The sequence below is a fragment of the Physeter macrocephalus genome, chromosome 14, assembly GCF_002837175.3.
Source record: "Physeter macrocephalus isolate SW-GA chromosome 14, ASM283717v5, whole genome shotgun sequence".
NCBI classification, from domain to species: Eukaryota; Metazoa; Chordata; class Mammalia; order Artiodactyla; family Physeteridae; genus Physeter; species Physeter macrocephalus.
Window position 1 is genome coordinate 95,986,481 of NC_041227.1, and position 24,717 is coordinate 96,011,197.

At 43.4% G+C, this 24,717-nt stretch overlaps 1 protein-coding gene across 7 annotated transcripts in view; it reads right to left on the reverse strand.

The window, feature by feature from the left end:
- Positions 1–1,887: 1,887 nt before the first annotated feature.
- COPRS (coordinator of PRMT5 and differentiation stimulator) overlaps positions 1,888–24,717 on the reverse strand; it is a 35,941-nt gene continuing 13,111 nt past the window's right edge. For 2 of the 7 annotated variants that reach the window (XM_055090545.1, XM_055090541.1), the window contains one exon: positions 10,278–10,711. The gene's annotated coding sequence lies outside the window, so the exon portion shown is untranslated. Of the gene's footprint in view, positions 2,272–2,724; positions 3,111–6,524; positions 6,768–10,277; positions 10,712–24,717 lie in introns of those variants that run through there. The other 5 variants (XM_055090539.1, XM_055090540.1, XM_055090542.1 and 2 more) reach the window with 5 other exon arrangements.

The window sequence follows — 24,717 nt, forward strand, 5'->3', positions numbered from 1 at the left end:
GGCTGTTTATGTTTTGGGGGACCACAAAAGCGAGGGGCTTAGAAGAGTCTGGAACACAGGAGAAGTGCAACCAAATAGGATCAGGCTAAAATGGCATAGATCCAGTACCCCTGGCAACAGGCCCCCACTCTTACAGGCATGATGCTCTAATGAGAGAAGCCACGTATGAAGAAAGTTAAACAGTCATCCCAGACGGGGCCACATAGAGTCCAGCTGGCTCTACCCTAAGGAAAGTTCTGGGAGGAAACTGAGAGGAGTTTGTGCCATAAGTTGAGGTCAAGGGAGATATCATCTGAATCATGCATGATAAAGGATTAACTTGAACTACACACTCAAGGGAACATATGGGTCCAGCCCGTACCTGTTGCTTCTGCCACTGAGGTTGATCAAGGTCTGTGTGACTAATCAGTTGTGTGTGTGTTCATCCAAATGGCCTCACGTGTTCCTCCCCGGCATCTCTGCCTGGAGAAAACTCCAGACAGGGAAAAGGGTAGAAGTTCACTCCCCAGTTTGGGACTGGGCAGCTGCAGCAGCCCTCTACTTACACTGTTCTCCTGACCCCCTACTACCACCCAGCTGGAGTCTGCTCCAAAGAGATTTGGGGAGTAGGACAGAGGGTTCATAGGGTTATAATTCAAACTGAAGATTGGAGAGGTTAAATACCCACCGAAGACTGCCAGCTAGCAAGAGGTGGAGCGGGGATTTGAACTTAGTCTAATTCCAAAGCCCACACCCTTAATCACCAAGAATAGATCCAGATTCCTGTAACTAGCTGTGGAACCCGAACAAGTTTGTTTAGCTTGTTGAGTCTATTTTCCCGCAGGTAAAAAGGTAACACCCTACGGGGTGATTGAGAGGATTGGAAATGATGCATGTCAAGTCTTAGCTCAATGTCAGGGCCCCAATAAAAGCGCATCGGTGAGCAAAAGTTATACTCATTTTCAGAGGGAAACTCTCAGCCTCATGGATTAGGAACCTGATTAGGGTTACATGGCCATTTGCTATCAAAGACAGATCTTGATCCTGGGTTTTTTACCCCACATTCCATGCATCTGTCTGGCTCATTTGAGTGTTTGGGTGGGAATGTGGGGAGGACTAAATCTAAGTGTCTTCCATAAGAAATTCAATTTTATTTCATTGAGGACAAGGCTGTGTGCATCTGCTCCATGTGAAGAACTATGGCAGGTACTGAAGAATGGGGCAAGATGAGGGTGACCCGGCTCTGCCCTCAAGGGCAGTGATGTGGCCGGTGAATGGGCCTGGGGCAAAGTTGTAGCAAGGGTACCCTTCCTGTCTTCTTCCATCAGGGAAAGGGGTTTAACTAAGCCAGTGATTCTTAACCTTGGCCATACATTGTTATCACCTGGGGAGCTTTAAAAATGCTGCCACCTGGCCCCAGCCCCAGAGGTTCTGAGTTCAATGGTCAGGCATGCAGCCTGGACATCAGTGAATGGGGCAGCCAGGTTGAGAACCCCCAAGCTAAGCAAAGATGCAGTTCTTGGGCAAACTGGGGTATGGGAGGAGGAGGGAGTGTGAGTGGGTTTTTTCTGTGTCAGGGAAGTAAACGGACCAGTGAGGAGCATGTCCAGGGCTGTGGTCCCTAAGGCCCTAGACGCAAGCCCCGGGCACTCATGACAGGAACAGGACAGAGCTGCTGCCTCTTAGCGGGCAGCTGCAGGTTTCACCTGCAGGCAAGACCTCAGACACGCAGTCAGGACAAACATGCTTCCATCAGCCTGAGACACGGCTTATTGCAAGAGCTGTTCACCAGGCACATGAGAAAGAAAGGTGTGACTCTAGCTCTGGACTGGCCTTCCTGACCATGGGAGGCAAGCTGCATGGCCACCTGGAAACGGTCTGTTGTGTTTCCAAACAGAGTCAGATAAATAAAATGCATTAATATTTTATTAGCAACTCTTAAAAGTTCCTGTAGCGGCGTGAGTTACAACAGATACAACTACTTTCATATATTTATGTGTTTAGCACTTAATTCACACTCGCTTGCATTGCAAGACACTCAGCTGTAACACATTTTTACTGTGTTCTGTTTTTCCACATTCATCAGACTTTATTGATTACTAACAGCCAGGACTTCTAGAAAGCAGTCATCTTGTTTCCAATCATCCCCTTCTTTTTTCAGTGTTATCTGTCCATCTTTGTTACTATAGAATTTGCTTTCCATGCTGCTTTCTCTTTCGTCTCCTGTCTTTCATTAGTCTTTCCTCTTTGGTTTCTCAGAGTTCTTACAGACTCTTCCACCATTTTGTGATTCTTAAAATATTAAGACATAAGACTTAATTGAGGAAAATACTCAGAAAACTCAATTCTTTTTTCTTTTATCTCCCCACCCCAACGTGGGTGCCCCAACCATAACTCCACACCCTTGTCTTTCAGGGTCACCTTCCCAACCTTCCACCCAGGTTCGAGAGCCCTAGAATTCCTGAGGCCCTGCCCTCTAAAGGCTCCGCCTCCTTATTAGACAAACTCAATCCCCGGACCCACCTCCAGATCAGATGTTCCACCCAAACCCCTCCTCAGGCTCCTCCTACACCCAAGCCCCACCCCTCCACCTTCACAGGCTCCTCCCTAAGCCCTACCCCTCTCCCGACCCGAGAAGCAACGCCCCCAGGGCCGGAGCCCTGTATACCACCACCACCACCCCTAAGCCTCGCCCGGCCCCGCTCCCCTGCTCAGGCCCCTTCCTTGCCCTGCCTCAGGTTGCATCTAAGGCTCCCGGGATCGTGGCTCCCAGGCCGCTGAGCTCGGACTCGGGCTCGAGGCACGTGGCGGCCATCTTGTCGTAAACTCAATTCTTATACTTTCAAGTGTTGTGTGAAGTCCGAAGTTGGTGGTATGTCGAACATTATTTGAGGTAGAAATCCTATGCTTGGCTTTTATGTAGAATGACTAAAAGCTCAGAAACATGCATAGAACTTCTCATCGTCACCACCTATGTCGATATGGGTCGTCGAGGAAGCAGATGCTGGACTTAGATGCAGAGCTGGAGTTAGGCGTGAAAGATTTGCTGGAGGGCCGTAACTATGAAAGATAAAGGCCGAGGAGGCAGGACTGGGCTGGGAAAGCCTTCAGAGGGCCATGCAGATCCTATCCTGTGAAAAGAAATGCAAGAGGAAGAAAAATAGGTCCGGGAACATCTCAGACCACAGTGCCGATCATGCAAAGTCTTGGGCAACCCAGTGGGGGGTGAAGCAAAGTCGCCCATTAGAGGGGTCTCCCAAGGGCAGAAATGGTGGGTGCCAGTGTCTCCACCACACTCAGTCGTTGGCTTGGGAGCTGCCAGGGAAGAGCGAAGCTGGCTTAAGTGCTGCAGCTGGAGGCGATCAGCTAAGCGCATTCTTCGCAGCTGAAAGAACTTCACAAGTTCTTTCTCGTAGGGAGATCCAAGCACTGCTTCTCTGTAGCTGCCACGCCCCCTCCCATCTCCTGACAATGCAAGCCTTTATAAATGAAAGGCTCAGCTTCGTTAAGGTTATTAAATGCTTGTCTTTTCTCGGCCTGGCGTGATCAAGTAAACACCGTGCCCAGCTGAACTGTGGGGAAAATGCAATTAAACGTTGTACAGAGAGATACAATTGACAGTCAGTGGCAGAGCCACGGGTAACTGTTTTCTTTCTGCTTTTCTCTATGTTCCAAATTTTAGACCTTGATCATTTATTTTTCTTTTTGATTGGAAAATATAATGAACATTTTAAAATTAGTCTCCATATCATAACTTTTTGATCCAAAATGGCATCCCCCAATTTGACAGCCCAACAAACTGCTTTCAAATAGGAGAACATGGTAATAGACCAAGCATAGCTTTGAGCTCAGACAGATCTGAGCTTGAACCCTGGCCCTGTGACTACTACTCTGAACTCTGGGCAGGCCCTTACCCCATCTCAGCCTTCACCGGGAAAGGCAGACACATGTCCTTACTTCTCAGCTTTGCTTTAATAAAGCATTTTTAAATCGATGTTTAAGCCTCCCAAAACTGCTAGAAATTTCTAAAAATCCACATTCAAAGGACAAAGAGTGGCCACAGCTGAGGAAATCCAAAATACTTTCCTGGGAAAGTCCTAAAAATGAGTTCTAGGGCTTCCCTGGTGGCGCAGTGGTTGAGAGTCTGCCTGCAGATGCAGGGGACACGGGTTCGTGCCCCGGTCCGGGAAGATCCCACGTGCCGCGGAGCGGCTGGGCCCGTGAGCCATGGCCGCCGAGCCTGCGCGTCCGGAGCCTGTGCCCCGCAACGGGAGAGACCACAGCAGTGAGAGGCCCGCGTACCGCAAAAAAATAATAATAATAAATTTAAAAAAAAATGAGTTCTAAATACCTCCTCGAGGGGCTTCCCTGGTGGTGCAGTGGTTAAGAATCCACCTGCTAATGCAGGGGTCATGGGTTTGATCCCTGGTCCAGGAGGATCCCACATGCCATGAAGCCTAGAAAAAAGCCCGCACGCAGCAACGAAGAGCCAATGCAAGCATAAATAAATAAATAAATTTTTTAAAATAAATAAAAAATAAAAGCCTCCTTGACAGCAATTGCACTTCTAGGTATTCATGCCTAAGAATTCAAAGTAGAGACTCAAACATGTATTTATACACCCATGTGTATACACCCATACAGCAGCATTATTCACAATAGCCAAAAGGTAGAAACAACCCAAACGGCCATTGACAGATGAATGGGTAAGCAAAATGTGGTAGATACATACTATGGAATATTATTCAAGCTGAAAAAAAGAAGGAAATTCCAATATACACCGTAACACAGATGAACCTTGAAGACATCATGCTAAGTGAAATAAGCCAGACACAAAAGGACAAATACTATATGATTTCACTTATATGAAGTACCTAGAATAGTCAGGTTCATAGGGACCAAAAGTAGAATAGAGGTTACCACGGGCTGGAAGGAGGAGGAAATGGGGAGTTAGCGTTTAATGGGTACAGAGCTTCAGTTTGGGATGATGAAAAAGTTTTGGAAATGGATGGTGGTGATGGTTGCACAACAGTGTGACTGTACTTAATGCCACTGAATTGTACACTTAAAAATGTTACAATGGTAAATTTTATGTTCCATAGATGTTACCACAATAAAAAAGAATTTCTAAAACCTCCTCGTCAATGCAGTGTTACTACTTAAACACAGGCAGGGAGCAAAGCTGAGCTGCCTGCAGGTGTTTCTCACATGGAGAAACAACATACAGCTTGTGCAATTCATTGCATTTTTCATCACTTTTAATTATAAAAATAAAACCACATCACAGAAAAATTTGAAACTAAAGAAAAAACTCATAATCCCATTTCTTTTCTTCTTTACAGGATTTTATTTTTAGACCTAGTTGTAACCATAGTGTTTGGACAAGTCCCAAAAGTGACTTCCAGAAACCTCCTTCATCTGAGCCTCAATTTCCTTAGCTTTAAAATAGGAGTCATATTTCCAGAAACCTCCCTGGCAATGCCCAGAGCAAGACAGACACTATGATTTCTCTTGGGATGCTCAGCCATGCTTCCCCCAGAGTAGGAAACATCCATTCTCCAGTGGATGTGAAGAGCTGGGATGGTGGCAGAGGGGAAGGAGAATAGGAAGAGAGAAGGCTAATGGCTGTCTATGATTCCACAGGTCACTGGCACACATGTACATGCATGTGCACATGTACACGAGCACACACAGGTTCTCCCCCTGCTGAGGGTCTATAACATCCCTGTGGCTCTGTTGCAGTTTAAAGTGCAAAAGGAGAAAGGAACTGGTTGTTGAGGTAGCCCCAGGCCCTGGACATGAGGACAATCTGGCTGATGGCTGAGACCCTGTGCAGGGAGCCCAGGACAGGGTGCTCTGGGAAAAATGAGGTGGATCTATGGCCTCCTGCTCAGTTTGATTCCCACCAGGACAGCAGAATGCAAGTCTGGGGCTGGACACACCCATGTTCGAGTCTCAGTGCAGCCTTAAGCAAGTGACTTGCTTTCATCTGAGCCTCAATTTCCTTGTCTTTAAAATAGGAGTCATACTTCCTACCTCCTGATGGTGTTATGAGGCCTGAAAGAGAAACCATGCAAAGTGCTTGGCATGGAGCCCTCGCTAAATGGAGGCAATATCAGACACAGCCCTCCTAAAGCCCCAGAAGCAACTTCACTGACCCAACCAACCAACCAACCAATACTGAAAACCTTTCCACTGTGGACCTGGTTGTGAACTCAAGTGAAGAACTCACCAAAATTATTTTAAAGAAACACTGGAAAGACTTAATAAAAGGTTCACTTAAGTAGTTTCTCAAACCACATTAGCAATCATTCCACAACAAATAAATTGACCTGGCTAGAAGAACAGATTTTGGAAATAGCTTCAGACGGTCTTGACACAAAAATCTGTTGAAGAGGAGGCACATATATCATTCTGATTAGAAATTCACTTTTACTCTCCAATTCAATCACGGCAGGCAGGTATTAGTTAGAGGAACACTAGTTGCTATAATAGATGAACTCCAGAACGTCAGTGGCTTAATATGGTAGGAATTTATTTCTCACCTCAGTTAATCTCAGTGTTCCTGGTGAACAGGCAGCTTTTCTCCATGTGGTGACACAGGAACCCAAGTTCCTTCCATCTTGTGACCCTACCATCCCCTGGGGCCTCTTTATGGCAAGTGGAAAGAAAACAAAAAAGTGGAAAGGTTTCATTGCTTCTTAAAAGTTGACCCACAAGCATCACACTTCACTTCCACTCACTTGTCATTGATGAGAAAAAGTCACATGGCTACAGTGGAAGTAAGACTGGAAGAAAATATTTGCAACAAATACATTTGATGAAGTTCTTTAAAGTTCTGTGTCTAGAATATATTAAATATATTATGAAGAATATATTATACATAATAATATAGAGAATTTAAACTCAGAATATATAAAGAACTCATAATTCAATAAGACAAACAATTGAGTTAGAAAAAACAGCAAAAGATTTGAATAGACACCTCATCCAAGAAGATATACAGATGGCAAATAAACACATGAAAAGCTGAAAAGATGCTCCACATCATTGGTCGTCAGGGAAACTCAAACTAAAACCACAATTAGATCCCACTATACACCACTAGAATGGCTAAAACTAAGAAGACTGAGTATCCCAAATGTCAGCAAGGATGTGGAGCTACTGGAACTCACATGCAAGGCCAGTCAGAATATAAAATGGCACAAACTCTCTAGAAAACAGTTTGGAAGTTTTCTTATCCATAAGGTGTTTAACTTTTTAAAGTTATGTATACCACTGGACCCAACTATTTTATTTTTATTATTATTCTTTTGGCTGCGTCGGGTCTTTGTTGCTGTGCGCGGGCCTTCTCTAATTGCAGCATGCGGGGGCTACTCTTCGTTGCGGTGCATGGGCTTCTCATTAAGGTGGCTTCTCTTGTTGCAGAGCAATGGGCTCTAGGTGCACGGGCTTCAGTAGTGGTGCACCGGCTTAGTTTCTCCAAGGCATGTGGGATCTTCCTGGACCAGGGATCGAACCTGTGTCCCCTGCATTGGCAGGCAGATTCTTAACCACTGCACCACCAGGGAAGTCCCCCGAACTATTTTAGAGTATACATTTTTTCAGAAATACATGGAACATTTAAGAAATTTAATTATATTCAGGTCTTAACAAATTTCAAAAGTTTGATATCCTGTAGACCACTTTTTCTGATGACAGTACAATTAAATTTGAACTCAATTACAAACAGAAAACTAGGGGGAATAAACGTGTTTGGAAATTAAGAGGCATATTTTTTAAAGTCATGGGTTAAATAATAAATCAGTGGAAATTTTAAAAATACTTAGAATTCTACAATAACAACAGTACTGCATGTTAAAACTTGTAGAGTTTACCTAAAGCATTACTGTGCTAGTAGGAAATGTATACTTTTATATGTTTTTATTACATAGTAAGTTTTTAAAAATAGATAGAAAAATAGTAGAACAAACCCAAAGAAAGTTGGAAGAAAGGGAATTACATAAATAAAAGCAGAGAATAATGAAATATAAAATAAACATACACAGAAGGATCAACAAAACCAAAACTATGGGTTTTTTTTTTTCTTTTTTCTTGGTCACACTGTGTGGCATATGGGATCTGGGATCTTAGTTGCATGGCATGTGGGATCTTTGTTCCCCAGCCAGGGATTGAACCTGCTCCCCTTGCATTGGAAGCACAAAGTCTTAACCACTGGACCACCAGGGAAGTCCCAAAATTATGTTATTTTAAAAGATTAATAACACTAACAAACCTCTGTCAAAATTGATCAAGAAAAAAATAACAGAAGGCATAATATTAGGAATGAAAAATGGTATATAACTGCAGGTGCCACATAGATTGAAAAGATGGAGAATATTATATACAATTTTATGCCAATAAGTTTGAAAACAGAAACATATGGACAAATTCCTAGAAAAATAAGCTGACTCAAGAAGAAATTTAAAATCTGAATAATCCTATAAGCATTGAAGAAATTGAATCAGGGACTTTCCTGGTGGTCCAGTGGTAAGATTCCATGCTCCCAATGTAGGGGGCCTGGGTTCGATCCCTGGTCAGGGAACTAGATCCTGCATGAATGCTGCAACTAAGAAGTCTGCATGCTGCAACTAAAAGATCCCGCATGCCGCAACTAAGACCCGGTGCAGCTAAAATAAATAAATAATAAATATTTTTTAAAGAAAGAAGAAAGAGGGCTTCCCTGGTGGCGCAGTGGTTGAGAATCCGCCTGCCGATGCAGGGGACACGGTTTCGTGTCCCGGTACGGGAAGATCCCACATGCCGCGGAGCGGCTGGGCCCGTGAGCCATGGCCGCTACCAAAAAAAAAAAAAAAAAAAAAAAAAAAAGAAAGAAATTGAATCAGTAGCTTAAAATCTCACCACAAAGAAAACGCCAGGTCCAGACGGTTTTATTAGTAACTTCTATCATTCAAGGAACAAATAACTCCAATATTTAAACTCCAATATTAACTCTTTAAAATTACAGTAAAGGAACACTCCCCAATTGATTTTATATTAAAATTAATACCAAAACTGATATGAACAGTGCACGAAAGAAAAATTATGAGACAATTTCACTGACGAACATAGACACAAAACTCTTCGTAAAAAATTAGCAAACAATTCCAGCAACGTATAAAACAATCTTGACCAAGTTCAGCTTATTGCAGGAATCCAAGATTGTTTTAATGTTAGAAGACCAATTCATAAAATTCAAAGATTTAAAGGAGAAAAATGATATGATCATCTCAGTAAATGGAAAATTTTTGATAAATTCAAATATTCATTCATGAAAAAAGTAAATACAAAAAAAATCCTTAGAAATCTAGTAGAATTTCCTCAACCCCTAAAGAGTATCTACAGAAAATTGGCAACAAAAATCCTATTTAATGTGAAACGTTGAATGTTTTCCCTTTGAGGCCAAAAAAAGAATGTCTGCTAACATTTTCATTCAGCACTGTATTGGAGGAAGAGAACCAAAGGTGTAAGGATTGGAAAGCAATAAATCAAACATTCAATATTCATATATATTATTGCTACATGGAAAACACAAAAATTTATAGAGAAATTGTTAGTTTTAATAAGAGTTCAGCAAGGTGCCTGAGTAAGAAATTAATATACAAAAGTCAATGAATTTCTACAATCAGTAACAAATAAAAAAGTAATTATTAAAAAGATAATCATGCCAAAAATATAAACTGAAATGAATAAATCTAACAAAAACTATGTAAGTGCTTTATGGAGAAAATTATAAAACTCTTTTGAAAAAGATCTAAATAAATGGGGAGGTTCATGGGTACTTTTTTTTTTTTTTTTTTTTTTTTTTGCGGTACGCGGGCCTCTCACTGTTGGGGCCTCTCCTGTTGCGGAGCACAGGCTCCGGACGCGTAGGCTCAGCGGCCATGGCTCACGGGCCCAGCCGAGTGGGATCTTCCTGGACTGGGGCATGAACCCGTGTCCCCTGCATCGGCAGGCGGACTCTCAACCACTGCGCCACCAGGGAAGCCCCACATGGGTACTTTTTAATTTTAATATACTTTTCTTCTAAAATGCTCAAAATTAACTCTTTGGAAACATATTAAAACTATTTTAATTTTTAAATATTTTTATTATATTCATGCAAACATTGCTGGCCCATCTACAGGGTATCCAGACAGAAACAATTACGATTAAATTCGGTCATATTTACTACATTGCCAATTTCAGTAACAGGAATTACATAGCTGTACACGTATTTTTATACACATTTACACATATGTATTTTTTTATTTTGCCATTAAGAAGGTGCATTTGTCAAGGTAGAAGGATGGAATACATTTAACACTTTGTTGGCCTGATTCACAACTTTTAAATATTTGGACAGATGGCATGTGGGCCTCCTTTGGCCTTCTTGTCATGGGATCCTCTGACATTAGGGGCAGGCCTGATGAGAGGCAGTGCAGTGGTCCGGGCTGTGGGCAAGGAACCCATTTCTGGTTTCCGTAGACTGTCTCAGCGGGCGCCGGCCCAGGTGAGTCAGGATATCCGTCCTGTTTGGAAACGTCAATCAAACTCCATGAAGCTTGTTCCTGGGAGGAAGCTAGTGGACCTTCAGGGCAAACCTACTCAAGCTGCCAAGAGGTAAACAAGCATTCAAAGCCTCTCACTCTGGGGCTATGTTGAGTCAGGGCTGGAAGACGGGCGTTTGTTGCAGGAGGTTCTAGAGACGAGGCTGGGGATCACAAAAAGGAGACAGAAAAGCCATTGCTCCTTTCTGTCTGTGCATGAGCAAAGCTGAAATTCATTCAACAAGTATTTCCAGAGTGCTAATCGTGGTCATCATCATCATCAAAATAGCTAAGATTTATTATTAAGCACTTATGTCCCGGGACCTGGTGAGGTGACTTTTACATATAACCATGTATAATACATGTTATACACAACAGTCAGATGAATGGGGTACTAGTATTTTCCCAATTTTACAGATGAGGAAACGGAGGCTTGATGTTAAACGACTTATCCAGGGTCATAAAATTTGTACATGACAGAGCTAGGATTTGAATCTGGAGAAACTTGGGTGAATCTGGAGAAACTTCGGTCTACACATTGGGCCATAAGCCAGTGCCAAAGTTGTAGAAGTGAGTCATGGTCTACTGGGAAAGTCAAATATGCACATAGATGTGTCTTGATAACTCAACTTGGATAAAACGAGATGATCAAGAAGGACATCTAAATGAAGCAAAGTTAATGACCTGGGAGTGATGGGGCATGTTGGAAGTACAGTGAGGGGCCTATCAGACTCTAGAAAAGAAACACACAGAAACAGCGTGGGTGAGTAGTAACCAAGTTAGCTTAATATTGGATTGTGGAGGACTTCTAATGCCTAGTTCAAGGAGTTTGGACTTTATCTTCCAGTTAATGGTAAGGTAGAGGAGTGACAAACAGCCTTAAGATTCATTTGTCTCCTCTGTGTTGGGTGAATGCAGCAGACACAACCAATGACAAGATGACCAGTGGACCAGTGAGGAAGCCCATGGCACACAATGACGTGGCCTTATGGTGGATGTTGGCCATCAGATAGGGAGAAAGGAATGGTTACAATGAGTTTGGCAAAGAAAGGATGGATAGGGCTTGCAGCTGTTTAGCTGGCCAAGGGAAACTAGTTAAGATTAAGACCAGGAATAATACTAGGGTACTATCAGGAATGCAATGTAGACTCTAAAAATGATAGTTATGAACACTACATAGCAATTCAAGGAAATGCTTAAAAGGATAAGTGAAAGGACCAGAATTTTTACATTCACACGTACCTATGATTACAAATCTCTTTTTAAAGCCCCAGAAAAAATACGCCCAAACAAATTAAGTGAATCATCCTATCCCAAAATCTTATTTCTACTCGGTTAGTGTTATGGAGTGAACTGTGTTCCCCCACCTAAAATTTGTATGTTGAAGCCCTAACCCCCAATGTAACTGTATTTGGAGATAGGGCCTTTAAAGAGGTAATTAAGGTTAGATGAGGTCATGAGGGTGGGGCCCTGATCCTATAGGACTGCTGACCTTATAAGAAGGGGAAGAACACCAGAGTTCTCCCTGTGCACACAAACAAAGAAAAGGCCATGTGAGCACAAAGCAGGAAGGCATCATCTACAAGCTGGGGAGAGAGGCCTCACCAGAAACTAATACCACCTACACCTTGATCTTGGACTCCCAGCCTCCAGAGCTATGAGGAGATACATTTCTGTTGTTTAAGCTACCGAGTCTGTGGTGTTTTGTTATGACAGCACGAGCAGACTACTGTAATACAGTTAGCCAGCCAGTCACCAAATCCTGGCAACTCTTATCTTTTCAATTCTTGCTTTCTTCCTCACCATGTCCACTGCCAGTGTAGCTCAAGATCATCTTGTGCCCAGATAAATGCAATCGACTCTGTTATCTTTGACTTTGTACTTCCTGACTTGCTTCTTTTTTTTTCTTCACATTCATTCTTTGGTCCTAGTTTAATCCACTTTTTCCTCAGAAATTGACAAGCATCCCTATTGTACATCACAGTTACTAAAGAACTTTTTAAACAGTTGTAATTGCTTTCTTGATCTTTTCTAAATAGCTCCAATCATATCAGTTATTTTACATGTAAAGCATTTTGAACCTCTTTAATGATCCAACCTGTTCTCCAAGTTATGTGCTTTGGATTGGCAAACACCCTCTTCAATTACAGCACTTATAAATGAATATGATTCTCAGAGTATGGTTTTACCAGTATAGAGTTTACATAAGACTTTGCTCCATCTATATCATGTTAAAAAATATGAGTACATCCTTGCTCCTAGTCCAAAACAGTTAGACTCTAATACTCTTCTGCATCCATTTTTATTTATTTTAATGGCCTTTTCCTCATCTATGGTTTTTTTAATTTTTAATTTTTTTTTTTACAGTAGGTTCTTGTTGATTATCTACTTTAAATATAGCAGTGTGTACATGTCAATCCCAAACTCCCAATAAATCCCTCCCCCACACCCTTCCCTCCTGGTAACCATAAGTTTGTTCTATAAGTCCGTGAGTCTGTTTCTGCTTTGTAAATAAGTTTTTTTTTTTTTTTAGATGTTGGGGGTAGGAGTTTATTAATTTATTTATGTATTTTTGCTGTGTTGGGTCTTCGTTTCTGTGCGAGGGCTTTCTCTAGTTGTGGCAAGCGGGGGCCACTCTTCATCGTGGTGCGTGGGCCTCTCACTATCGCGGCCTCTCTTGTCGTGGAGCACAGGCTCCAGACGCGCAGGCTCAGTAGTTGTGGCTCATGGGCCTAGTTGCTCCGCGGCATGTGGGATCCTCCCAGACCAGGGCTCGAACCCGTGTCGCCTGCATCGGCAGGCAGACTCTCAACCACTGCGCCACCAGGGAAGCCCAATAAGTTCATTTATATCTTTTTTTTAGATTCCACATAAAAGCAATATCATATGATATTTGTCTTTCTCTGTCTGACTTATTTCACTTAGTATGACAATCTCCAGGGTTATCCATGTTGCTGCAAATGGCATTATTTCATTCTTGTTAATGGCTGAGCAATATTCATTGTATATATGTACCACATATATACAATGATTTGCTTCTCATATTCCCAGCCACCAATCCCTTCCTTGCCCCCTCCTGACTATCATCTCAAACATCTGAAATGTTTGAATGTGATGCCTGGTATTTTCCTCTAGTACCAACCCGCGGCTCCCTCTTTCCAGAACTCCCTGCACTCACCTCAAAGGTGCAAGTTCTCTGACCTCTCCAGGTGAACTAGACTTTTGCATTGTAAGTGCCCTTCATGCACATGTGTCAGTAATATCGGTAGGATCTATTCCTAGCAGTGAAATTTTGCTAGGGCAGCTGACGCATTTTAAAATGTACACTTTAAATTTTGATAGACACCATCAGATGGTCTTCTATAGGACTTGTACCAGATTAAACTCTACCCAGTAACATATAAAAGAACCTGTTTCCCCATACCATCATCAGCACAGTCTTAACCATGTCTTTGATCTTTGACAGACTGAAAGGTAAAAATAGTATTCCACTTTTGTTTTAATAGAAATCTTTCTGATGACAAAGGCTGAGTCATCCATTTCAGACAAGCACTCAAATAGCCGGCATGAAGACAGTCTCTTTCCACGTTTCCTGCCTCATCTCTGTGGGTCTTTCCTTAGCTCCACATTCCTAGACTTCTATTGCAGACAGAATTTTCCACATGGAGGGGAAGAGGACCACCACAGCCATAAGCCTAAATCATCCCAGCTTACCAAACAAACTTCGTTCTCCCAGCACCCATAGGTCAAATTCCAGGAAGGACTGTGACTGGTCTTTCTTGGGTCAAGTGTTTGCCCCTGAGTCAGTCACTCTGGCCAAGAGGAAAGGAGATTCCACTAGGCCAGGGCTAGGTTATGATACAGTAGTTTGCAAGAGCAAGAGAAGCCCTATTATCAGAAGAGGAAAGAGGTACTGAGCAGATAAAAACAAATGTCTACTCTTCCAGGTAACATCTGCGCTGATGGAACCCAGCACACAGGGCACCTTCCCCAGGGTCACGCTCACTGACTTTGCCACATCCCAGCAGGAATGAATCGGATGGCACTGCCCCCCAAGACAAAGCCCAGCATCCTGTGCTGCCCCACATCTCCGGTGCCATAGGTAACCTATTCTGATTGGTAATCCAGGAGAGGAGCATTTGAGCTCTTCTTGGAACAATGGGAATGTTTTTCTACTACAGTGATTTGTACAAACTTGGCAGTGGGGTTTTACAGAGAGAGGAAAATAGACACTGACATCTCTGATGCAAAACTGTGAGTCCTCCCAGAACAAAGCTGAGCCTCAGCTGGACAGGAAGTATTGGGGTTGGTGATGCAAAGAAGGAAAGTCTGCTGGCTTTAAAGGTTAGGCTAACACTGCTTTAGAGCACAAAGTAAGTCTGCAGAAGCTGCGTCCTGGGGGATCCTTTAAATACGACAAGCCAATGCTGGCAATGGAAAAGTGAACTGGGCACACGTGTACATTGTTGGTGGGACTGTAAACTAGTATAAGCCTTTCCAAGAGCAATTTGGCAATCCTGTCTCTAAAATGCCAATACCCTTTGACCCACAAATTTCATTTTCAAGAAGCCACTCCAAGAAAACAATAGAAAGTGCTGAAGACGCTTTATACAAAAAAGATGTTCACTATGCTTATTATTTATAACAGTGAAAGTTTAGAAACAACATAAAGGAACAGTTAGATACATTATGGTAAATCCTCCCCATGGGATATTTCTCAGTAATTAAAAACGAAGTCTAGTCAGTTCACAGAAAACAAAATATAAGTGGCTTTGAAAGATCATTCAGGGCTTCCCTGGTGGCGCAGTGGTTAAGAATCCACCTGCCAATGCAGGGGACACGGGTTCAATCCCTAGTCCGGGAGGATCGCGCATGCCGTGGAGCAACTGAGCCCGTGCGCCACAACTACTGAGCCTGCACTCTAGAGCCCACGAGCCACAACTACTGATCCAATCCCTAGTCCGGGAGGATCGCGCATGCCGTGGAGCAACTGAGCCCGTGCGCCACAACTACTGAGCCTGCACTCTAGAGCCCACGAGCCACAACTACTGAGCCCACACGCCACAACTACTGAAGCCCGCGAGCCTAGAGCCCGTGCTCCGTAACAAGAGAAGTCATGGCAATGGGAAGCCTGTGCGCCGCAACAAAGAGTAGCCCCTGCTCGCCGCAACTAGAGAAAGCCCGCGCGCAGCAACAAAGACCCAACGCAGCCAAAAATAAAAATAAATAAATTTATTTTAAAAAGATTATTCAGCCTTTCTCATGAAAAAAAAATTATGTTAAAAGTGGAATTTTTACCTTTCAGTTTGTTAAAGATCACAGACATTGTTAACACTCTGTGCTGGCGATGGCATGGAGAAACAGGAACTTTTTTTTTTTTAACTTATTTATTTTATTTATTTTTTTGGCTGCGTTGGGTCTTTGTTGCTGTGCTCACAGGCTTTCTCTAGTTGCGGCGAGTGGGGGCTACTCTGCAGTGCGAGGGCTTCTCATCGCGGTGGCCTCTCTTGTTGCGGAGCACAGGCTCTGGCGTGCGGGCTTCAGTAGTTGTGGCACACGGGCTTCAGTGGTTGTGGCTCGCGGGCTCCAGAGCACAGGCTCGGTAGTTGTGGCTCACGGGCTTAGGTGCTCCGTGGCATGTGGGATCTTCCCAGACCAGGGCTCGAACCCGTGTCCCCTTAACCACTGCGCCACCAGGGAAGCCCCTTTTTTTTTTTTTAAATTTTTATTTTTGCTGCATTGGGTCTTCATTGTTGCGCACAGGCTTTCTCTAGTTGCAGCCAGTGAGGGCTACTCTTCGTTGTGGTGGGTGGGCTTCTCATTGCTGTGGCTTCTCTTGTTGTGGAGCATGGGCTCTAGGCACACGGGCTTTAGTAGTTACGGCACGTGGGCTCAGTAGTTGTGGCACATGGGCTCTAGAGCACAGGCTCAGTAGTTGTGGCGCACGGGCTTAGTTGCTCCACGGCATGTGGGATCTTCCCGGGCAAGGGCTCGAACCCGTGTCCCCTGCATTCTCAGTAGTTGTGGCGCGCGGGCTTAGTTGCTCCACGGCATGTGGGATCTTCCCGGGCAAGGGCTCGAACCCGTGTCCCCTGCATTGGCAGGCGGATTCTTTTATTTTTTATTTTTTTTTGCGGTACGTGGGCCTCTCATTGTTGTGGCCTCTCCCGTTGCGGAGCACAGCCTCCGGACGCACAGGCTCAGCGGCCATGGCTCACGGGCCCAGCCGCTCCGCGGCCTGTGGGATCTTCCCGGACCGGGGCACGACCCGTGTCCCCTGCATCGGCAGGAGGACTCTCAACCACTGCGCCACCAGGGAAGCCCCGAAACAGGGACTTTTATATGTTATTGGGTAGAGTTTAATTGGGTACAAGTCCTATAGAAGGCAATCTGATGGTGTCTATCAAAATGTAACAGGTGTACATTTTAAAATGCATCAGCTGCCTTAGCAAAATTTCACTGCTACAAATTTATCCTACAGATGTTACTGACACGTGCATGAAGGGCAGCACTGTTGCTTGAAACATTGTCTATAGGAACTAAAGAAAGGAATAGTCTTCAGTAGGAGACTGGATAATATATTATGGTACATCCATATTTTATCAGCCATTAAAAAGACCATGTCAAAATCATATGTGCTTTTGTGGGATGACTTCCAAGATACATTAAGTGAAACAGACAAGAAAGTAAGGTGAAACTAGTATGTCTGGCACTCTATTATTTGTGTAGAAAAGCCCATTTGTGTTTGAATATGCATAGAATTTCTCTGGATACACAAGAAAATTATGACAATGTTTCCTCTGGAGAGGATGACTGAGGTCAAGGGTGGGAAACAGACTTTTTATTGTACACCCTGCCCTATTCGAATTTTTTAAAATCATGAGTATGTATTTCCTTTTCAAAAAAAAAAGACAATAAAAATAATACAATACATAGGCTAAAAAAGGATGTCTATATATATTTACAGTTATATAAATAAATATCTATATTATAACAAGCAAAAAAAGAAATTAAAATTATTCATAGAGTATATTCAGTTATGTGAAAAGAGAAAAATGTTTAGAAGAAAATAAGGAAATGTACTAAAATGTTACCCATGAAACTAAGAGTGATTTACCTTTCAACTTTTTCTGTCGTTTCCAAAATGTGTTTAATAATCACATTTTACTCTTATAACAGAAAAAAATAAACTTTAAAACATTGTGTTAAGTTAAAATATAGTATCCATCCATCTTTATAGTCTAAATGCAGAAGGTAAAATCAGGTGAGACAAGAGGTATTATACTTTTCAACTCCATGATTCTGCATTAATGAAGTTTGCTGTGGTTTATTAACTCCTTTTCACTTTTTTTTTTTTTTTTTGCGGTACGCGGGTCTCTCACTGCTGTGGCCTCTCCCGTTGCGGAGCACAGGCTCCGGACGCGCAGGCTCAGCGGCCATGGCTCACGGGCCCAGCCGCTCCACGGCATGTGGGATCTTCCCGGACCGGCGCACGAACCCGCGTCCCCTGCATCGGCAGGCGGACTCTCAACCCCTGCGCCACCAGGGAAGCCCTTCCTTTTCACTTTTTTGGGCTTGGCAACTGCTGCCAATAAAGACAAGACCTAGTTCATAAATCAGTCTCAAGAAAACTGTATTTATAATACCCAGTACCAATGGATATGCAGTTGGATGAGCTTTTTCAGACATTACTGCATTCAAATTGATACCACCTTTTTGGAAAGCAACTTGGCTACATGAATCTGAAGCTATAAAGAGTGTTTATGCCCCGTGACCCAGTAATTTGACTTCTGGGATCTTTTTTTTTTTTTTTTTTTTGACTTCTGGGATCTTAAGGAAAAAGCCTGAAATACCGGAGAAGTTTACACATAAAGGTCTTAATTAAGAATGGTATGCAATCATAAAAAATTACAATTACGAATAACATGTAGCAACATGGGGAAATGTTCATGATACAGCGTTAAGTGAAGGAAAAAGAATACAGAAAAGTGTATATCCTACTATTACAACTGCTTCATAAAATATGTGTGGAAAAATCCCAGAAGAGTTTTACAACAACCTGGTCACAGTACTTATGTTCAGGTGGTGGGACCTTGGGGGAATTCTTGATATTCTTCTCCTTTTCTCTTTTCCAAAATGTTTATAATGTATTTTTAATAATATATTTTCAAATATGTAAAAATTTGAAGCCTGGGCTGTTCCACAGGAAATAATGACTCTCTATGTTATCGTGTCTCTAGTTCCCTTAACTGAAAATAAAACTCCTTCCTCTCATGTAATAATAACGGTCACTGATACTTATTAAGCAACTACTTTCTGCCAAGCTCTTTACACATTTTAGTTCAATGACTTCAGTGAAGTAGAAATTCTTATTATATACCATTTTGCAGGTGGGGAAAACTTAGGCTCAGACCGGCTAAATGACACAAGCAAGAGGTGACAGCATCAGGATTCAAACCCACGTCCTTCTAGCTTTAAACCCAGTTCTTTCCACCATTATACTGTCACAATTACTACCCCAAACAGTTCTCAGGGTCCAGGGTGTGCCAAGGAGAGTACTAATGCTTTACACACATTCTCTCATTTAATAACACTGTAGATGTAGATGGTGTCCTCATTTTACAAATGAGGAAACAGTGGCTGAGGGAGGTTAAGTCACCAGTACAGCTGGTAAGAGGTAGAATCGGGATTCTTTTTTTTTTTTTTTAATATTTTTTTTGGCAGCGCTGCAGGGCATATGGGATCTTAGTACCCCAACCAAGGATCGAACCCACGCCCCCGGCAGTGGAAGCGCAAAGTCTTAACCACTGGACCGCCAGGGAAGTCCCAGAACCGGGATTCTAACCCAAGGTGGCCTGTGTTGGGAACCATGACACTGTCGTGCCTTCCCTCGACAAGGAAAAACCCAAACCCTCCGAGCCCAGGATGCAGGGCACCATCCCTGGTGCGGCCATGGTCAAAAAGGAAGCACCTGGCAGGAAGGTGAACGCAACAGGAGGAGGTGGGCTCCCGGGGCTCCCCCGCTGGGCAGGGCCGGCTCCGCACGCACTGCACACCTGAGGCCCCCGGCTGCACGAGCTGGTGCTGTGCACAGACACCCGTGTGGCCTGGCCTGCGGCCAGCACACATGTCACGTCCTCCTGCCAGCGCTGACAGGGCTGGTGCTAATCTGCCCAAAGGCCTCAAGAAAAGCCCTTAAAGCTGTCTTTAAGGATTCCTCGTTCTGGGAGGTGTGGGGAGACAACACCACCTCCTCCATGGTGGAATATTCCAGGGCCACCTGGCTTGGCAAGAGAAAGTGACGTCTAGCTTCCTTGACCCCCAGGAGCCAGAGGGCCCTATGCCTGGACCCAGAGGCTGAGCCAACAATATGAGCCAGGGATCCAACTCTCTGGGAAACAGGAAGTTCAGGTCAGCCTGGGGGTGGGGGGAGGGGGGGACCAAACCAGAGGGACTCAGGCCAGAGGCCAAGTGAGACCAAGGGGCCTCTGAGATGTGGACACAGCTGAGTGGACAGACCAGCACTGAGGAGAGCTCTGAGGATACGGAGTGTTAGGAACACTCATAAGTCTATGAGTGGGAGGAGTAGTGGACCCAAGTATTTGGAAGATAGGTTGGCGTTACCCAGTACACACACACTCTACGACCAGGTAGTTCTACTTGTCATAATGCACCTGGAGAATCTCTTCCACCACATGGGCCCCAGGATGTTCATAGCAGCACTGCTCATAAAAACAAAAGCTGCAAACAGCCCAAACACCCGTGGACATGAGAATGGGTTAATATATATATATTCTCTATTCAAGAACAGACTTGTGGTTGCCAAGGAAGAGGTGGGTGGGGGAGGGAGGGACTGGGAGTTTGGGGTTAGTAGATGCAAACTATTACATATAGGATGGGTAAACAACGGGTTCTACTCTATAGCACAGGGAACTATATTCAAAATCCTGGGATAAACCATAATGGAAAAGAACATAAAAAAGAATGTATATATGTGCATAACTGAGTCACTTTGCTGTACAGCAGAAAGTAACACTTTTTAAATCAACTATACTTTAATTAAAAAATAAAAATAAAAATATATATATTCTCTGTTCATACAAGGGAATACTACATGGCCATAAAAATAAATATGCTGTAACTTCCTGAGTGAATCCCATAAACACACTGTTAAACAAATAAGGGAAATCACAATATAATATATATGGTGTGGTTTCATTTAATAGAAGTCCAAAAAACTCTCCAGACTAAACAATGTATTGATTGGGAAGGAGGAAAGGGGAAGGGGGGTTGTTGGCCAAGCCCTAAGCCTCTGTCTTCAGGACCTTCTTTTGGGGACCCAAGTTACCAGCACAAGGGCAGATCCTCACCCACAGACTCACCATGTCCATACTCTTGTCTCCACTACCCACCCAGCATCCATGGCCCTTTTCTCGTGTGCGATGTCAGTCTCTTCCCTCCTCCCTAACCCTCCCCCAATCTCTGGGGAATTGATAAATTGCCCTTCATTTCATATTTCTTACCACTGGCATTCCACATTTGTCATCTCCTCTCCCAAACTAGACCCAGGGCCTGGCAGATCATTGAGAGCACACAGAAAGGCCACCTGAACTGGGAGCTCTCTTCCCTCACAGTCATGAGCTCCATCAAAACAGAGATAGTCTGTCAGTTAACGTGGAATCACAGAATTTCTGAGGCCACCCGCCCCTAAACCCTTATTTTATCAGGTGATAAGCTGAGGCCCAGGGGGTCCGTGTGATGTGACTGGTCTAAAATCACAGCTAGTTTGAAGGCAGGGCTAGGACTGGGACCAAGGATTCCTGAACCCCAGTCTTTTCTCCTACAATGTGCTGTCTCCCTAAAGCTGACGCTGAACGGACTTCTGATTCTGGCCACAGAGCCGACTAGACACCCCAAACTACTTCCTGCTGAAACAGTCAAAAGGCTGGACAAAACATTTTCAGTCCTTTAAAGGCACCAAGTGAGCTGGCATAAAGGGTTAAGAATAGTCAGAGGCCAAAGTGGAAGGGAAAGCAGGAAACCGGAGAGAATGTAGAAGCTGGCTTTCTCCCTGAGGACCTGTGTCAAACCCACGTGATCTTGAGCACTGGTTTTCAAGGCCTCATAGAGTGCGTGGACAAGGAGACAAACCCCGGCCTGGTCAAGATGAAGAATTAAATGGAGAGCTTCCCATAAGGCTGGGCCCCATCTTCAGTACAAGAGTGGGTGAGAAATAAACTCCTTTTCCCCCCAGAGGAGCAAGGAAAATTGCCCATGTTAAACATTGGAAGCAGGTGCGAAGGAAAACAAACAAACAAAAAACCTTTACCGTGAGAATTCTTTAACCACAAGCCAGCTCTTATATATATATTTTTAAAGATAACTTTTTTTTTTTTTTTGGCTGCACCGCACAGCATGTGGGATCTTAGTTCCCCGACCAGGGATTGAACCCGTGCTCCCTGCACTGGAAGCGTAGAGTCTTAACCACTGGACCGCCAGGGAAGTCCCAGCTCTTATATTTAAATTCAGAGATAGTGGGCAAAAATCCTCAAGCTGATTGAGCAAGACTCGGGGGGATCGGAGGGTGGGGGCGGTGAGGGAGGCAAGAGAGTTAGCCGTAAGACTCTCTGGGACAGAGCATTCCGGGCAGGCAGAGGTGATCGCCAACCCAAAGGCCCTAAGGCAGAGTCATGCCAGGCTTGTTCCAGGAACACGAGAAAGCCCAAGGGGCTGGGGCAGGGAGAGCCAAGGAGAAGTAGAAGGAGATGAAATCACAGGAATAACAGGAGACCAGGTTGGCCAAGGCCTGGCATGCTGTTGTAAGACCTTGGACTCTTCCTCCAGAGTGTGGGTCCATTGGAGGAGTTTGAGCAGAGGATTAAAATGGTCTACCTTATGCACTACAAGGATCACCCTGTGGTGATGGTAGCACAACAACGTGAATGTACTTAATGCCACTGAACCATACACGTTAAAATGGTAAATTTTATGTTATGCATATTTTACCACAATTTTTTTTTAGAAAGATCACCCTGGCAGCTGCTGTGCTCATACGTGGAATGGAAGCTGGAACACCAAATAGGAAGACATTCCAGGAATCTAGGTGAGAGACGATGGCTCCAGCAAGGATGGCAGCAGGATAAAGGATGAGGTCATATTTTGGATGTGCTGGATGTAAGGTATCAAAAAAGGGAAGATCGTGGTGACGCCAAGGTTTCTGGCCTGAGCAATTAGAAGGACAAAGTTGCCATCGACTAAAGAGGGAACAGGTTTATAGGAGAACGTAAGAGTGAAGTTTGGGACTTACTGGGTTTGAGATATCTATTAAATATACGGGTGGAAATGTCACGTGTTAGTGAAGATGTGGAGCAAGTAAAACTTTCACACACTTCTGGGGGAGGGAAAATTGCAACAACCTTGGAAAACCCTTTGGCAGCATCTATAACCCAGTGATTCCATTCCTAGGTATACGTCTGATAGCAAATCTCCACATGTGTTCACCAAAAGACATGAACGAGAATGTTCATAACAGCATTCTTTGTAACAACCCAGAAGTGGACATGACCCATCAACAATAGATTAGATAAAAGTGATATATTCACATAATGACATTTTATCGAGCAATGCAAATGAGCGAGCTACTGTTATGCAGTAATGTGGATGAATCTCTCATTAGAGAATATAATATTCACAAAGTACAAAGTCAGACAGAAAAAGAAGATGAATCTGATCCAGCAAACCCACTCCTGGGCATATATCTGGAAAAAAAGGAAAACTCTAATTTGAAAAGATACATGCATCCCAATACCCATAGCAGCACTATTTACAATAGCCAAGACATGGAAGCAACCTAAATGTCCATCGACAGATGAATGGATAAAGAAAATGTGGTATACATGTACAACGGCATATCACTCAGCCATAAAAAAAGAATGAAATAATGCCATTTGCAGCTAAGTGAAGTAAGCCAGATAGAGAAAGACAAATATCATATATCACTTATATGAGGAATCTAAAAAAAATGATACAAATGAACTTATTTATAAAACAGAAATAGACTCACAGGCATAGAAAACAAACAAATGGTTACCAAAGAGGAAAAGGGGGGGAAGGGACAAAGTAGGAGTTTGGGATTAACAGATACACACTATAATATAAAATAGATGAACAACAAGGCCCTACTGTATAGCACAGGGAACTATATTCAGTATCCTGTAATAACCTATAATGGAAAAGAATCTGAAAAAGAATACATCTATATAAGTGGATCACTTTGCTATACACCTGAAACGTTGTAAGTAAACTATACTTCAATTTAAAATAATTAATTTTTTTAAAAAGAATATGAATCATGTGGCCAATTTTAAAGTTTGAAAACAGATAAAATTGGTGTTCAAACAAAAATCTGTACACGAATATTCATAGCAGCACTATTCATGATCGCCAAAAGGTGGAAACAACCCAAATGTCCAGCAACTGATGAATGGATACAGAAATGTGGTGTAGAAATACAATGGAATGTTATTCAGCCGTAAAGAAGGAATGAAGTACCGACACATGCTACAACATGGATGAACCTTGAAAACATTTTGCTAAGTGAGAGACACCAGACACAAAAGGCCATATATCGTGTGATTCCATTTATGTGAAATGTCCAGAATTGGCAAGTCCATAGAGACAAAAGCAGATTCGTGGTTGCCAGGGGCTGAGGAGAAAGGGGGATGGGGAGCGATTGCTAATAGGTGTGGGGTTTCCTTTAGAAGTGATGAAAATGTTCTGAAACTAGGTCATGGTGATGGTTGCACAACACTGTGAGTGTACTAAATGCCACTGAATTGTATGCTTTGAAATGTTTAAGATGATAAATTTAAGTATTTTACTGCAATAAGATAAAAAAACATAAAACTCATCTATGTTATAAGTCGGGATAGTTGTTATTTTGGGGTGTAGAGAGGGGTAAGTGATTGGGAGGAGGACAGGGCTTCTGAGGTACTGATAATTATTCCTTTTTTTTCGAAAACCTAGATGGTAGTTACGTGAGTGTGTTCATTGTGTAAAGATTCATTGAGCAAAAGAGACAAGTACAGGGGCTTCCCTGGTGGCGCAGTGGTTGAGGGGCCGCCTGCCGATGCAGGGGACACGGGTTCGTGCCCCGGTCCGGGAGGATCCC